Source organism: Ziziphus jujuba, chromosome 12, assembly GCF_031755915.1.
Source record: "Ziziphus jujuba cultivar Dongzao chromosome 12, ASM3175591v1".
Lineage (NCBI taxonomy): Eukaryota > Viridiplantae > Streptophyta > Magnoliopsida > Rosales > Rhamnaceae > Ziziphus > Ziziphus jujuba.
In genome coordinates, this window is record NC_083390.1 from 21,312,092 (window position 1) to 21,328,252 (window position 16,161).

General features: G+C 30.0%; 1 long non-coding RNA gene across 1 annotated transcript; it reads left to right on the plus strand.

Moving 5' to 3' along the window:
* Positions 1 to 1,448: 1,448 nt before the first annotated feature.
* LOC132800209 (uncharacterized) lies at positions 1,449 to 4,084 on the plus strand. Its single transcript, XR_009635085.1, has 3 exons — positions 1,449 to 2,203; positions 2,338 to 2,478; positions 3,398 to 4,084. It is a non-coding gene; the product is annotated as an uncharacterized LOC132800209 (long non-coding RNA).
* Positions 4,085 to 16,161: the final 12,077 nt, after the last annotated feature.

Below are 16,161 nucleotides of genomic sequence, written 5' to 3' on the forward strand. Positions count from 1 at the left end.
TGATGTATGCGAATTCACTGAATTTACTTATGATTATAAGTTTTATCTTGGGATTGATGACTGATTTGGCATATTTGGTACCAACTACCTCGAGTTTGAAAAATAAAGCTCACAAAATTTTGAATGTAATTTGAGGGACACTAATGGTTGATTTTCTTTCTTCTTCTAGCTAGTCACCAATACCAATCTCTTGATGTAAGAAGATATTGCAATGACTTAGTGTAGGTCAGAATTTGGTCAAGCAAAGCCGAGTTAATTGTTATTTCATTTTATAGAACTTAGTAATCATTATTGCTGGACCAACTTAGGTACTGTGACAAAGCAGGATAATTTGAATTTCTCTATTAATAGGCATGAATCCCTTCTTCCACCTTAGAAAGTGCGTTAAAAAGTCATACTACAAAGAAATAGCATATTGAGTTTGATTGTAGGTAAAGATATGGAGCTGTAAATAACTTCATAAGTAGGATAGAGCAAAGTAGCTGCAAGTAATTGATAATAAAAATACTAAAACTTAAACTGAAAAAAGCCTCAATGTGTTTCCAAATATCAATGTTGAATCTTTCTTAAGCATCTGCAGTGCCTTGTATTATGCTGTGTCTCTGAAGTTGTCGCCTTCAATAAGGACCTTTTATGGTGATATCAGATGCATGATGGTCCGAATGGAATATTTCTCTAGATCCTAATGTCGGTGAATGGTCTTACTGGCGATTTTGTCTAGTTTGTCCCAGAAAGACATGCTTTATTTTCTGGATGCATGACTTTTCCCTTAATATGTGACCTTTTTTTCTTACTTTCTTCTGCAAAGGCTTACTGACGTCTCGTGGCACAGGTTGTTATAATGCTTATTGACTTCCCATTAACTGGTATTAGACTTGCTGTGGGCCTATATTTTCTATATTATGTCTGTTATCCCATGCATTATAATTTCTCATATCTATTCCTATTTTGTAGTGTTTCCTCTATAGATTATGCTTGCTCATTTATATATATACATATATATATATATATATGTATGTATCTTCTTCTTTTTTAATTTTTTTTAATTTTTTTTTTATTTTCAGATCTCTCTCATGTTTCCTCTATAGATTTGCTCATTTATATATATATATATATATCTCTTTTTTTTTTTTTTTTTTTTTTTTCAGGTCTCCCTCATGTATTTTCTTTCCTCCATTAGAAGAGATCTAAATTTCACTGATCACACCAGTGACCTTGGATGGAAAGAGTAGGCAAGTCCTTTTTGCTAATTGTAGCTGTAATTTTACTTGTAATGTAAGTTAGTTTGGATAATTATGGTTTTGATTTTGTAATTTTTTTATGCAGATTTCAGAGGGTGCAGCCTATTGTAGTTGACCCAGCTACATACCTATCCAGGAGAAGCCAAATTTTTCATGCTACAGAAAAGCGGAAAACTGCTGATGCTTTTAAAGTTTTCACAGGCACAGTCTCTATCCTCTCTCTCTCATTCTTTATTATACTTTCTATCGAATTGAAGTTGTCTTCTGAGCTTTTTCAAATAATTTGAAAACCATAATATATTGGATGAAATAATTTGAAGACGATTCAAATTGTTTGTAGTGTTTTAATCTGAAGAAAATTCAAATCTGTGTTATTCTTCCTTCCTGTTGATACTTAAAAATATGGTCTAATTACAAGTTCTAAATTATTCGTGCCTTTCTTAATTTATTTTATTTTTTAAAATTTTAAACAGCTATGGCTTCTATTTAATATGTGGCTGGTAAAATATTTTTCTTTCCTGGCCAATAACTCAATAAAATTTTGAGTTAGATTCTCAACAACCCTATGATGGCAAATATCGTAATCAATACATGATAGACAAGTTAAAAGAACTCGTTTATATTCGTTGACACAGCAAAGCTGCCTGGGAATATTTAGAGTACTTCGAAACAATTCCATTCTCTTAGTACAAATTAATATCATACTGGCAGAGACCTTGGTGAAGAAACAGAGATGGTCGGCCATGTTTGGAAGCTCAAAAAGTAGTACAATAAAAACTGCGAGATCCTTTTAGCCATAAAATTAGGATTTTGCATAGATGAAGAGGAGCACTCGACGTATTGAACGGCGGAGATCTGATTGTAGAGTTGATGTTATGCGATGATTAATCTTTTGCCAAAACACAAACAGAGCCTAAAAGAGAGCCTTAGGCTATTGTGTTTGGTTTTGGGGAGAGTGGAAGGTAAATATATATATATATATATATATAAAGGGAAAAGTTTTATCTTTTATTATTATATTGTTATTTCTTCATGGTTGTTAGCTAGAAAAAGTACACTCTTTGACTACTTCTGATTCCATGGCTTTGTTGGGAAGGTGCTCTGTGGCTCCACTGGTTTTTGGTAGTGTGCCTGCATCTTCGAGTTTGGGTCGTGTTATGAAGGTGCGTTTGGTGCGGTGATGCTTGACAAAGGGAAGCTCGATATGTCTCAGAAGCAATTCAAGTCCACCCCTGAGGTTAGTGTTTTTTATTTTTTTTATTCTTCTGTGTAATTTCTAAATTTATGAAATTTTGAAATTTTAATTCTGGGTTCGTTGCTAAGTAAAGAGAAAGGAAAATGAAGAATTCATAATCTGACTAGAGTCTCAGTAGAAGTAAGGTATTTTAGAACTGTGAGAATTTTCATTTAGAGTCCACTCAAGTAAAAATTAAAATCTAATTTTCGTAGTGAAAAGAGTAGAAAAATCAAGAACTTTGAGCTGATTTGGTAATAAGAAAACTCTGTGTGAAAGGCATAATGAAATTTGTTATAGGCCTTGCAGCCACACAAACATGTTGTAGGAGAAGACTTTCCCATAGCATGTTGTGTGATGTAGGAGTTTTCAAACTTCTTCGGAGAACTGGAGTACATACATTTACACCAATGGACCCAGGTAGGGCTGGGGGGGCCAAGTGCCACCCCGCCTCAATTTTTTTTAATTTTTTTGGTTTTGTTTCATGGGTTTGTGGCTGCGTCTGCAATTGGCTTGGGGAGTATTTAGTTCTTGGTTTAGTGGAGAGTATGTATATCTTAAAAGGGTTGTATTCTTTTTATTTATTTTAAATTGTATGATATGTTAGAATTACCTGTACTGGTCAGTACTCGTTTAGATTTTAAGGTAAAATTATAATATACTGCTTCAAATGTAAGGTGTATTTAAAAATTGTTACTTTAAAGGAAATAGAAATTTATGCAGGGACTTGCAAACAATCTTTAGATTTGTCAACAATGATAATGATATTCTTTTGACCTGGTTTCATCTGATTTTTACTTTTCTCAACATGGTCGAAACTCCATATACCAAGTGTCCTGTTATTGTTACCATGGAAATTATGTGGAAATGATTTATTCAAATCTGCTGAATCTACTTATAAGTTTTGGTTTGAATTTGACAGTTCATAGACTAGGGATGATTGATGACTGATCTGGCATATTTGATGCCAACTATCTCGGCCTTGAAAAATAATCCTGTCCTGAACATGGTTGATGAAAAGATCCTCAAGCGTGGGCGTAATCGACCTGTTCCAGGTGCATGGTGCTCTGGCGGGAAAAGCTGGTTCATGGATCCTTGCTCACAATGGGGTGATGTCAATATCATGAAGGCTGGACCTCAAGCAAAGAAGTTTGAAGAGTCCATTACTAACCTCCTTGATGACTGGAATTCACAGTCAAATCAGTGCAAATGAAGATGCTTGACTTCAAGTTAGAACTTCTGAGACTAGGTGCTGTCTTTGCATCGGACTCGTAGATTGGTTTGCGAGGCTGCCATCAGTTTAGATTACATTTTTTGGCTCGTAAAGCGTAATTTTTGAGAGTTGCTCTAGCCACAGGTACTTGAACGAGTGTGTATAACAGGGCAGAGTGGAAGAGGGAATGGAAGTGAATTCACTTTGATTTTGGGTTATATGTAGCAAGGGGGGCAAATATTCAATGTAGAGCCACGAAAGGCCTTTGAATCAATAGAGGGGCTTTCTCTTCGTCTTGTCCATTTGCATGCTCTTGTAGTTTCTACGTGTTTTGGGATTAGGGTCCATCGGTGTTGAATATTTGATTAGTATAACTTCATTCTTTCGGTTCTGATCCCTGGTACCCATCTCATACATAATGAATCTCTCTCTCCCTCCCTCTCTCTCTCTCTCTTATACACAGAAAAGTACACTATGTTATTTTGGTAAAAGTACTCACCGCATTGGTTGTGCATGTTTTAATGTTCACTTGATATTCTTTTAGTAAATCGCCAAATAAAGATAATAAACAAAAGGAAATTAACATGATCTAATTATGATGTGACAAATGTGAGAATATATAATGATTGAAACAATTGATAGAAATTGGAATCCTAAAAGGAAATGATACAAAGTAACAAATTTGAATTGGATAAATGAAAATGTAGTACACGCGGCCAGATAAAAGAGGGTGTACATATCCAATCTAATCCAATTTTTTTTTTTTTTTGGGTAATACCAATCTAATCCAACTTGTTTAGGTTGGTTATATCATAAGTGGTTCAGTTTAGATGATTTCAATAAATAAAAACTAAAGGCAATCCAAACCAAACTTATTAAAATCTAAATAATTAAAAAATACATTTAAAAACTAATTAATGTTGCTTGGTGTTTTTTAATATTTATATTGGTTTGCATTATTTAGTTAAAAAAATTTAGTTGTAATTGATATATTATTTCAACCAATTTAGTTTTATCTTATCCTAAATAAATATTATCATTTTTTAAAAATGTTTAAAGATTTTAATTAAAAGTTTGGCAAGTTTATGCAAGTAAAAAAACTAAAATCCAAAGTTTTAACTAGAGGTAGGTGTTGGTTCAATTCAGCTGTTTTTCGCATTTTCTTTTTTCAAATGAGCTAAATCGAGTTGTGGCAAGAAATAAATCAAACCAAACTGATCATCTTCTGTTTAACTTGATTCGATTTGATTGGATTTATTATTTTATTATTTTTAAATAATTTTTTAATACTTTTTCATTTTTAATGATTTTTCAAAATATTGTTATTATTATTTTTTGATCATTTGTATTTATTATTATTAACGTATTTAATTAAATAATTTAAAAACATAAAAATATTAAAAATATATCAAATTATAATAAAATATTAAAAAATTATATATTATATTAGATTTGGTTAAAAATTTCCCAAATTAAACCATACTCACCTTAGATAAAAAATTGAACCGAACCAAACTAATTCGATTTGGTCAGTTTAATAGGTTTGAATTAGTTTATGTTGACCCCTAGTTTCAACTATCTAATATCTAAAATTCTAAACTCCAAAGTTTACAAACCTAAGTTCAAACATACTTCTTAATTACCCATCCAATTTAACCCAAAGTAAATATTATTGGTTTAGATCGGATTGAATTTAATGTTGAAACTAATTTGGATTGGATTGAAAATCACCAAACTGATTAATAATTGGATTAGTTTGGTTATTATCAAACTAGGTTGGTTTCGAACCAATGAACACCTCTAAGATAAATGATGAGCCTTACTTAAACATAGGACGATGATGTTGCTGATACTTTTGTGACACTAGGAGGTTGAAAAAAAAAATGTCTCTTATAAAATCCATTCTAGGGTTTAAACGTGAACATATTGGTTATTAAATCAAAGGGAAATGTTATAGGTATCAAATTTTTGGTATCCATTAATGTAACAATTTATTAATAGTTAATAAATCAATAATACTCTATAGTCAAAAGGTAAATCCAATAAAAGAATGCCAACTTAATGAATATAAAAAAATTTAGTTAATAAATTTGGTGAGTCTAAAACTACTCTAAATGAAATATTTTTTCACTATTGTGTACCGCATCAAACATTTTTACAAAATTTTTATCTTTATCTCAATAATAACTTTTGGATTCATAGCAATTTCATTTTGAGAGCAAAATAAACAGTATATGGGGTATATTTTCCCATTTGTTTTTTTAAAATTATAATTTATCATCTCATATTTCAATTTATAATTTAAACTTTTGTACCAAAAGCCTTGTAAAAAATTTATAACATTTAAAGGCTATTTTACATTTCAGAGTTGTTAAGTAGTCGTCCAATGCAATATTAGGTTAAATAGAATATGAGAAAGAAGATTGGGTTAAATCGTGCCACATTGTGATTCGTGATATGGCAGTGTATTGGTCTTTCCTGGCCATACAGCACCTAAATGTTGATTTTTAGAACCTGAGTTTTGGACAACTTTTTTCATTTACTTTATTATTGGATAAAAAAAATCTAGTAAAATTGTTTCAAAATGTCATTTTTCATGATTTACAATTCTTAAAATTTTGCAAAGTCTTATATGCATAAGCCAAAAAAGAAGAGGTAAATATTGTTTAGTGACAAGAAGAAATTAAGCCCCGTCATTTTTCAATCATCTGATCCCTCATTGAGTTTGCAATAGCTTATTTTTACACTTAATAAGTGCAAGCAGATATATTTTTAGATTAAAAATTCTATGAAGATGTGGTTTGTGGGTATTTTAACCTACTGAAGTGAGTAGTTTACCACCTGACCCCCCAAAAAGAGAAAAAGTGATCAGGAAATTCCTCCGCAGTTTACTAATTTCAAAATGTTAACACCTCATCTAAGTCAAATGGACTTGATTACAAATTCATTACAAAACCCACAATATATAGCCTGGAAGGGCTTCTTACAATTACGCAACGATCCTAACTCCAAAATGTTAACACCTCATTAGGACATGACTTTTCCATTACAAAACCCATAATATAACTTTAGCATGCCTTTATATATATATATATATATATATATATATATAGAATTCTGAACTTTATTAAAGTCCAAAAATTTAATCCTGACAATTGAATATTTTTATCAATAGTTTAAATTAATTTTTAATTTTAAAACACTCATGTGCCTTTCCACTTTACTTTCATGCTTTTCAACCTTCCAATACGCTTTTCTCTTCTTCTTCCCCATTTTACAAATTAAATATAATATTGTATTTACAAATATCGTCCTTCTCAACTAAAATAAATATTTCAAATCTTCCTTTTCAGACTTATAATTTACAAAAATTTGTTACTGTTATATACCCAAAACCCAAACTCAAAATCAATTGACACATGACACTTATTGACATAAGAAGAGATTTAGACTTTCCCCTTAGAGTGAGATTGAGCGATGGAATATATAATCATCTCTAAAGGGGTTACCATGGTCAATAAGAGGAAACGACATTCCCTCCCAACAAAGAAAAATTAAAAAAAATAAAATATTTATTATAGACAAATGCCAGTTAAAAAAAATACGGTTAAGATCAACTCCAACAGTGATGTGCTTTCCAATTAAGGGACGATGAGACAAGTTGTTTGCTTGGTGCAGCGAACCCATGGTTGGAAGGAATAAAGTGGTTTCTCAAATTAGCTTGGATTGTGTTTCTGGCGATGACCTTGAAATTTCAAATAAAGTAAAGTTGGGTGAAAACTATGTATGTGCAAAGCAAGGAAGATGAAGAATTTTTGTGTTTTTTTTATTTTTTATTTTTATTTTCAATTCCATCCATGACAGTGGCTATGGAGTTTTAACAAGAGAAAGCTACGAAGCAATCGTGTTCATTTCACCTTTTATGTGAGAGGAAGACAAGCGGTGGAGAAAGGTAGTGAGAGAAGGGGAAATAAAAGTCACCTGACATTTTCAAATTCATATTTAATTTTGACTGTAGATGATATATAACGGTTAAAATTAAATTTCTGTATTTTATTAAAATTCAAGAATCTTGTATAAGGGCATCTCTTTCTCTCTCTCTCTCTTTTCATATATATATTCTTTAAGAAAAAAAAGCCATGATTGCTTGTATTTCAATAATTATTCTGAGACTGGTACTTTATCTTAGATGTTCTTCAAAAACAAAATTTTGTAAAATTTAATTAACCTTTTTAGGAATTTTCAATATGTTTAAAAAAATTATCAATTACCCTTTAACCACCATTCTAAAAAAATATTTATAACTTAAGCCTCTAAATAAATTTTGGATTTCATTTGTTGATTAAATTGGTAAGCTACAAAATTTGAATTTTATTTGTTGACTAAATTGATAAACCATTCATACTGATGACAAAATTCGATACATTGATGGTGGAAAAATTATTATAAATTGAATATTTTTCATTAGAAATGGCTTTTTTTAATTTAATTTTGGATTATTTTAAAATTTCAATTATTAATATATCGTCTCTTATTTACCACATCACAATTAGATTATTATCATTTCCTTTTTCCATTTTTTTGTTCATTTTTTTAATCTCATTTTTTTGGGCCATTTACTAAAATATCTAGTGAACATAAAAATATATACAACAACCTTTTTTTTATTTTTGGCTTTGATATACAACAACAAATGCTATGTGAACTTTTCCCTGCAGTGTATTAAGAGTATGAGACAGAGATAGAACCGTGGTTTACGAGATCAGTACCAAAATCATCTTTTCTTGAATTGTCTTGCAAATGCCGCTCCACTTTACGCCATTTGATCCCTAACCAAAATCACACACGTGTTAAAAGATGAGAAGCAGGGGTACTGAGTACTCTATGCCACCCGGAGTGGTTAGCAATTTAAAAATAGTCTAATTGGTTGTGTAGACCCTTAACACCTTTCCTTGTATTTTCTGTCAAACGAGTTTTCTTTTTATTTCCAGTTTTATTTTTATTTTTAATTTTTTTTATTTACATAAGACGATAGCCTAAGGCTCTGTTTTAAGCTCTGTTTTATGTTTTGGCAAAAGACTTACCATCGTGTAACGTGTACAATCAGATGAGATCTCGGCCGTCCAAGACTGGTGCCTCCGGTTCCTGTATGCACAACCCATTCGTGGGTAATAGGATCTGGCAGTTTTTATTGGATTGCTTTTTTCAGCTTCCAAACATGGACGAAATAGAAATAAAGGCTTCATCTTGACGTCTTCTTGCTTGCAGCGCAAGTAAGTCATGCAGACATATATTGTAGCTATTAAGCTGTAGTATTTATAAAGCCTCTGATATCTATATATATATATATATATATATATTTATTTATTTATTTTTTTGGGTGAATCTCTGATATGTATATCTATATGTATAGAGAAGGTTATCCTAATATCAATTGGATTAGGTATTACATATCTAATACGATTTGGATTATATCGTACACTAGTTTTTTTACTAACCCCCAATAAAAAGAAAAAAAAAAAAAAGAAGGTTTATTGTTATTGGCTCTCTCTATATATATTTTAATTTTTTTAAAGAAGAATCCGGATCTTAGTACAATTGTGTGGCACTGCCGTTTGAATAGTTTGTTATTTGGAATGGAGTCTATGTTACTACCCTTATAATGTTCCGTTTTGTCTGGCTGGCCTTTTTGCTGCTTGTCTTTTGGTTTATAAACTTTTTCTTCATAAAAAAAAAAAAGAAGAAAAAAACCCTTATATTGTGTAATAAAAATAAAAATAAATAATGTTACCTTTATAAGATATTTAGAATACAATAATAACGGAATACATAATATGGTATTTAAAAGATACTGATCAAATCTTGACATACAATGATCTCTTCTCATCTGTATGGTGTTGTACTTGATATCTAAAAATGATGAATTGTTTTGCAAGTAAATGGGAATATAAGGGTCTGTTTGGCTATTAGGTTTTAAAACAGTTTTCTGTTCTATAAAATAAAAAATTATTTCCAAAACAAAAGATTATCTGTTTGACCATCAGTTTTCAAAAATAGTTTTAGAAAATAAATTAAAAAAATAATAATTTAGAAATGATGTTTTCTGTTTTCTAGTTTTGAAAACTGTTTTAAAAAATCACTGGCCAAATACCCTGTTTTTTAAAAAACAAATAAAAACAATTTATTTTTTTATTTAAAATAATGTTTTGAAAACTGAAAATATAAAACATGGCCAAACAGGGCCAAGCTTTTATGCTGTCTTGAGCCCCCTTTATGCTGTCTTGAGCATCCTAGTCTTGTGACATTTTTTAAGGCAAAATAAAAAGTAAAATTTTGATTTTTAAAGTAATTGAAAGCTAGAACTTTTTTTTTTTTAAAAGTGTAGTAAAAGTAAAAAAAAAAAAAATTTGCAAAATAACTTATCTGCAATTAAACCAAAAATTAATTAATTATGATATAAATATTTTTTATTATTAACTAATTGTATTAAATTACAATTGTAGAGAAATATTATATTAAAAAAACTATTATTTAAGTATATATTGTTAAACTATTATATTATGTTGTATAAAATGTTATATTATATTCCCTCCGAAGCCGAGAGTGGTGAGGGAGCTTGAGGTGTTCATCAATTTCGTGAGTGTAGGAAAATTGGTGGGTACTAAGAGCCCAATGGAGGCGAAGGGTAGCTGGAAGTACTTTGGGGATAAAGAGCGGCTGCTGATAACCGTAGCTGATGGGAAGGTAGGAGAAGGTTTTAGAGAAAATTAGATTATCGATTAATCTAATTGTATTTTGTATGTTGAAATTATTAGTGAAAGCAATTAATTTGTCATAACTAGTTGTATTCCAAATTTTAAAATAACAATTTTGGTCTTAGACTCCCAAGTACTTGGTTATTCAATATGGATTCTATTTGAGGACAACAAAAGCAAATGGTAAAATATCATAGACAAGAATACATCTTTTAACTCCGAAACCGTTTGTATACATTTTGAACTCTTTTTCCCTTTAACTCTTAGTTTGCGAGCAAGAAAGGCAAGAAAACAGGATATTTGATGGAAAAGCTTTAGCAGATAATTGATTTACTTCACAGATAACTCTTCAAAGAAAGGCCAATGAAAATCACGGTAACCTAATCTTGTTAGATTAGGCTTGTATAAAAGGGGATAACTCTTCAAGATTTGCAGATAACTTTTCCTTTGACATCAACTCATTAGATATAGGCTTGTTTTGTCCCCATACTGTCCCAACATTTTAATGAATTTTTTTTTTTGGTATCAATGTGCTACTATATTTAACTTGACACACAATAAAAAGTGTAACAGGATATGACATGTATGGGAGGTACTTTGAGCTTACATTCCCATCATTGTGTTCTATTTTTGTCTTGGCAAATTTCATTGCTACTTGATCATTATTTAGGGCATTGTTAGCTTCCCATTCCCATCGGTTAAATTTGGTTAATACTCTTGAAGCTAAATTAAACTTCGACAATGCTTTTCATCCTCAAACGGACTGGCAATTGGAAAGGTCGATTTAGATTTTGTAGGACATGTTGAGATCTTGCATTCCATAATTCAGAGGGAAGTGGAAAGAGCATTTACTGTTGGTAGAATTCGTCTATAATAACAATTATCAATCGAGTATTGGGATATCTTTGTACGATACATTGTATGGAAAATATTGCAGGACCTGCTATGTTGGAATGATATGGGTGAAGTAAAGCCTATTAAATTTGAAAATTTGGTTATGACCTAGTTCCTCTATGAAGTCTCATGTCATATATTGGATCTGAGAATTTTATAATCTCGTAATGTTCCTATAGCAAAAACATCTTTGAGAATGTATATTTATATTAACTAAGACCATTTAGCTAATAAAGGAAAGTAGAAGCTGAAAGTGAAATATTTACTTTGAATATATGGAAACCTAAGTGATTGCAAAAAACTATCGATCCACTTCATAGATTGACGACCTAATCCTGAGGTTTGTACTACCATTTCCTTACCGAAGCCTCCTTTGTCCACATAGTTAACTAGTTTTTAGTTTCTCAAATGTTCTCAATATTGTCTCAACTTATTGTTCTCCTATATGTGAAGTTAGTTAATCATGTTCTTATATCATTAAGAAATATAACTATTGTGACATAAATAAAGTAGCATTAGGGAGATGTCAATAATATTTACTGGCAAGTTATAAAGTATAACAAGTACTTGCACTATGAATACTGAATCTAAACTGTTAGACCTACACAACAAATTTAGCTGTGCAAATATGTAAATCACTTGTGAAATCATCATAATCAAATTGTCAAAATTTTATACTTGGTTTCAAATAAGAAGGTCATTCAAAAGTGATGTTAACATTTAAAATATGTTTGTTGCCATAGGATAAATTTGATACTCAAATGTTTGAACTTAAAAGTTAATGTGAATTTCAAATCCATGTGAAGAAAATAAATAAAACGGACAACAATATACTATTTTTCTCACCTTAAGATCAACAATGATATTTTTCTCATTTTCAGATTGCATGGTTCTAGGAAGTCATCAAAGAACAAGCAAACTTTGAGCTTCAACATTTTTAGTTTATGATTGTTGAAGCCAATAGTCAACATTAAATACATTCTTTAGTCGACCCATGAAATCTACCCCATCTTCATTACTAATGTTATTGTTGCCGTAGTAAACAATTAGTGGGCCGTTGCCTAGTTTAGTCAATTAAAGTACATCTACAAGTTTTTTAACAACCTTATGACCACATAAAAGTATAAGTATTAAATATAAACTAAGATTATACCTCTTAATCGAAAAGAAAAGTTAGCTCTTGAAAGTTGGAGGTATGTGAATATGGTCAACTCAACAATAAAGGAAGTGGAAGATTCTAAAAATTCTTCTAAAACTTCTACAATTACATGATCAACATATAATATATCCATTTACGTAAAAACGTAGGTATCAAATTAACAAATCTTATGACACATACATATATAAAATTTATATTGCATTCAAAATTATACCATATTTCTAGTAACTCTTAAAAAGATGATACTTTTCCATTTTACTCTCTATGTTATGCATTAAAACTTAGTTTATAAGTTATTTATTCATTTAAATCGAGGATTAAAGATATTGATAGACAAACTAGATTTAACATAGTATTTTTTCTGCTATGCTATTGTTTAGATTCTTACTTTTGCATTTCACTCTAAAGACTGGTGCTCGATAAAAGATAAATTGGGGGAGGTTTTATGCTCTTGTTTAGTTTTTTACTTTTGCATTTCACTACTAACTAAGTTTTCATAGATGGTTGGATTTTGTTTATGTTTTCTATTTCAAAATATGGCGTGATTTGCAATGGGCATTTTTAGGACCTTAAGCTCTTATTAACATCTCTGCTTCATAAAGATAGGTTATAAGAGACTTATATCATGATTCTTCATCACATGTCCTTTCAATACGCTCTCTTTTGTTTGCCTCTATGCAGGGAAGGCTCTGAATCAGAGCTTGCTGCGATTCAACTAGTTATTCACATCGATGCCATAACATACACCACAAAGTATGATGGAGTTGTTAGTGTCTTAGATGCTATAGAAGCTATTGACACTCTAAAAAAGGTTTGAAGCTTTCCTAATTGATGTTTATTTTGTGTTTGATCTCAAGCTTTAGGAATTACATATGTATATTCTTTGAACTGCTATGAACATTTCTTGGATCATTGGTATTTTTTATTTTGACTGCTATAACACTCTTAAAAAAAATAACACTCTTAAAAAAAATTGGAAATGCGTGTCCTTTCAACATGCTCTCTTTTGTTTACCTCTATGCAGTGAAGGCTCTAAACCAGAGCTTGATGCGGTTGAACCAAGTTCTCACATTGATGCCATAACATGCTCTGTGAAGTATGATGGAGTTGTCAGTGTTTTAGGTGCTATAGAAGCTATTGACACTCTAAAAAAGGTTTGAAGCTTTCCTAACTGATGTTTATTTTGTATTTGATCCCAAGCTTTAGGATTACATATGCATATCTTTCGAACTAATATGAAAATTTGTTGGATCATTGGCATTTTTTATTTTGACTGCTATAACACCCTAACAAAATTGGAAACTTTCCTCACTGACGTTTATCTGTGTTTGATCTCAAACTTTAGGAATTACAAATGTAACTTTTTCTCAATAATGTGAACATTCCTGAATCATTGGCATTTTCTATTTTGACTGCTATAGAAGCTATTAACACTAAAAATGTTTGAAACTATCCTGATGAATGTTTATTGTGCTTGATCTCAAACTTTAAGAATTAAAAATGTAATTGTATTCGAGTATTTTGAACTTTCGTGGATTATTGGCAATTTAAATTATGACACTAGAAAATTTTATCCCTAAACAACAAATTCAAAAATGGCATGGCTATACATAGTGATGGAGATCACATAGAATTATAATTACTAAGATTTTATGATTTTTAGGATTATTACGTTATTTGATATTTAGGGTTTTAATATTATTATGTTTATTACGTTTTTTTTATTATTATTATTTTAGTTTTCTTAAGTTTTTAGTTATTATTTGGTTTCTTTATTTAACTAGATTTCTTATTATTTTAATATTCTAATGTTATTGGTTGGTATTATTATAAATAGGAATTTTTGTAATTCTTTTAGTGAAGTTGATTAATAAGATAAGTTATTTTCTGAGAGTTATTTATCTAGTTTTGTGTGATGCAAAACAAACTTAGGTGTGATGCCTAGGGATTTTAAGAGTGATTCTTAAAATTGTTCTAGTGTGATACTAGAATATATTTTTTAATTTTCATTCTTCTTTCCTTCCTCACCTGTTTAACATCACATAGTTTTCAATGTCAGTTTTTCTATCACGTTTGAATTTAAAAATAAAAGGTCTTATTCAATTCAAAAGAACCTACATGCGTTGGAACTAGCTGCCTAGGAAGGTTAGAACCATTATCTAATTTCATCACTCATCACTTAGTAGATTGATTATTTTGTACTTTAAATTCTTGCATAACTACTTCAAAAATTCAATGCACACATAGCATTTGCTATTCTCCACTAAAAATTGGTTTTAGTTCAATACAATAATGTCAATGTAAACGAGCACAAAGAATTTCAAAAAGTCCTATGTTAAATCTACTTTATCTACTAATATCTTTATTTCTCGATTTGAATGAAAAAATAACTTACAAACTAAGTTTTAATGCAAAACACAAAAAGTAAAATAGAAAAGCATAATATCTTTAAGGGTTACAAAAAATATGGTAAATTTTGAATGCAATATAATTTTAATATATGCATATGTTATAAGATCTGTTAATTTGATACTTACCTTTTTATTCGAATGAATATATTAAAGGTTGATAGTCTAATTGTGAAGGTTTCAAAAGAATTTTAGAATATCCCATTTGCTCTATTCTTGAGTTGACCACATCCACACACTTCCAATTCTTGGGATCTAACTTCTCACTTCAATTAAAAGGTATAATCTTAGTTTATATTTAATACTTTTATGTGATCATAAGATTTTTGCAAACTTGTAGATGTACTCTAATTTTTAAAACTAATAATTAGGCAACAACCCACTAATTGTTCACTATGGCAACAATAACACTAGTAATGAAGATGAAGTAGATGTCATGGGTCAACTGAATAATGTATTTGACATTAACTATTGGCTTCAACGATCAAAAGCCCTAAGTTTGCTTGTCCTTAACTGGCTTCTTAGAGTGATGCAATTTGAAAATAAGGAAAATATCATTGTTGATCTTAAGATGAGAAAAATAACATAGTTCAATTTTTTTATTTTTTTTATGTGGACTTGAAATTCGTATCAACTTCAAGTTCAAATGTTGAAGGATCAAGTTTATCCTATGGCAACAAATATATTTCAAATGTTAACAACATTTTTGAATGATCAGCCTTTCTTATTTGGAACCAGATATAAAATTTTGACAATTTAATTATAATGATTTCACAAATGATTTTCAATTCTCATAGTTAAATTTGTTGTATAGGCTAGCAGCTTAAATTTAATATTCATTGGACAAACACTTGTAATACTTTATGATTTGCCAATATATATAATTAACATCTCCCTAATACTAATCTATTTATAAAGCAATAGATATATTTCTTACTCATATAACTACAGGATTAACTAACTTTACATGCAAAAGAACAGTAAGTTAAAGACAACACTAAAAACATTTGAGAAGCTCTTTAACTATATGAAGAAAGAAAGCTTCGGTAGTGAAATAGTAATACAAACCTCAGGATCAGATCGTCGATCTTTGAAGCTTATTAATAGTTCCTTGCAATCACTTAGGTTGCCACACATAGAGTAAGTATTTCACTTTCAGCTTCAATTTTCCTTTAAGAAATAAAGTATTTTACCTTTATTAGCTAAATGGAGTAAGTTGCTATAAATATACATTCTCAAATATGCTTTTGCTACAGG